The sequence below is a fragment of the Piliocolobus tephrosceles genome, chromosome 12, assembly GCF_002776525.5.
Source record: "Piliocolobus tephrosceles isolate RC106 chromosome 12, ASM277652v3, whole genome shotgun sequence".
Lineage (NCBI taxonomy): Eukaryota > Metazoa > Chordata > Mammalia > Primates > Cercopithecidae > Piliocolobus > Piliocolobus tephrosceles.
Genome location: NC_045445.1, coordinates 111,695,926 through 111,698,218, shown reverse-complemented (window position 1 = coordinate 111,698,218; position 2,293 = coordinate 111,695,926).

Sequence of the window (2,293 nt, the reverse complement as noted above, 5' to 3'; positions counted from 1 at the left end):
CTCAGGTATTTCTTCATATCACTACAAGAGTGGCTTAATACAGGATATTGGTATAGAGGAGTGGTACTTTGTTATAAAGATAGCTGAAAATGTGGAAGCAGCTTTGAAACTGGATAATGGGCAGAGGTTGGAGAAGTTTGGAGGGCTCAGAAGAAGACAGGAAGATAAGGAAAAGTTTGGAACTTCCTAGAGACTGATTAAGCAATAGTAACCAAAATGCTGATAGTGATAGGGAAAGTGAAGGCCAGGCTGAGAAAGTCTCAGGTGGAAATGAGGAACTTATTGGGAACTAGAGCAAAGGTCACACATGTTATGCCTTAGCAAAGAACTTGACTGCATTCTGTTCATGCCCTAGCAACCTGTGAAAATTTGAACTTCAGAGTGATGATTTAGGATATCTTGTGGAAGAAATTTCTAAGCAGCAAAGCGTTCATGATATGGCCTGGCTGTTGCTAACATCCCATCTCAATGTGGGAGCAAATAAATGACTTAAAGTTGGAATTTATATTTAAATGGGAAGCAAGGCATAAAAGTTCGAAAAGTTTGCAAGCTAGCCCTGTGGCAAAGAGAGGAAAAGCTTTTTCAGGAGAAGAATTCAAGCAGGCTATGGAGTAACTATTTGCTAGAGAAATTTGCACAACTAAAAGGGAGCCAAGTGCTAATATCCAAGGCAGTGGCAAAATGGCCTTGAAGGCATTTCAGAAACCTCTGTGGCAACCCCTCCCATCAAAGGCCCAGAGTACTAGGAGGGAAGAAATGCTTTGTGGACCTGGTGCAGGGCCCTGCTGCCCTGCATGGCTTTGAGACACCACTTCCCATATCCCAGCTGCTCCAGCCCTAAGCAGAGCTCAAAGGACATGGGTACAGCTCTAGCCGTCACTTTGGAGAATACAAGCAGTAAGTCTTGGTAGCTTCCACATGGTCTCAAGCCTGCATGTGCACAGAGTGCAAGAGTTAATGAGGCTGGGCCTCCACCTGAATTTCAGAGGATATATGAAAAAATCTGGGTGCCCAGGAAGAAGCCTGCTGTAGTGGTGGCGCCCTCATAAAGAACCTCTACTGAGGCAGTGTGGAGGGAAAATGTGGGGTTGGAACCCCCCAACAGAGTCCCCACTGGAGCTCTGACTGGTGGTGCTGTGAGAACAGGGCTACCATTCTCCAGACCCCAGAATAGCGTATCCACTAGCAACTTGCACACTGCTCCTGGAAAAGCTGCAGGCATGCAACTCCAACTCATGAGAACAGCTCTGCGGGCTGAACTCTGCAAAGCCACATGGGAAGAACAAGCCCAGGGCCTTGGAATTCCACCTCTTCACCAGTGTGCCCTGGATGTGGGACATGGAGTCAAGAATTATTTTGCATGTTTAAGATTTAATAACTGCCCTGCTGGGTTTCAGACTTCTATTGGCCCTGTAACCATTTTCTTGTGACTGATTTCTCCCTTTTGGAATGGGAATATTTAACTAATGCCTATATTCCCATTGTATCTTGGAAGTAACTGACTTGTTTTTTTTTATTTTACAGGCTCATAGGTGGAAGGGACCTGCCTTGTCTCAGATGAGACTTTGGACTTTGGACCTTTGAGTTAGTGCTGCAACAAGTAAAGACTTTGGGGCACTGTTGGGAGGATGTAATTGTATTGTAATCCTCAATATTGGAGGTGGAGCCTGCTGAGAGGTGTTCGGGTCATGGGGGCAGATCCCTTATGGCTTGATGCTTAGTGAGTGAGTTCTCATGAGATCTGGTTGTTTGAAAGTGTGTGACACCTCCCCCATCTCTCTCTCTCTCTCTCTCTCTCTCTCTCTCTCTCTCTCTCTCTCTCTCTCATTTGCTCCTGCTTTTGCCATGTGATGTGCTGGCACCCCTGTGCCTTCACCATGATTATAAGCTTCCTGAGAACTCCTCAGAAGCTCAGCAAATGCCAGCATCATGCCTCCTGTAAAGCTTGCAGAACCATAAGCCAATTAACTTATTTCCTTTATAAATTACCCAGTCCCAGGTATTTCTTTATAGCAATGTAAGAACAGCTTAATAAAAAGGAGTATTTCATTTTCTATATGAAAATGTGAGAGAAAGACCCAGAAGCCTTAACATCTTTGACTACAACAAAAACAAGGTAGAAATTCGGACAAAACAATGGTAAAAAAGTGAACTTCTAACTTTAATCTTTTGAATTATAAGAGATGTCCTCAGGGTACACCTTCCTGGTATTTGACACCATCTCATTTAAAAGTCCTTTCTTTACTGTACATTATGGAAACAATATATGTTACATATATACACACACACACAC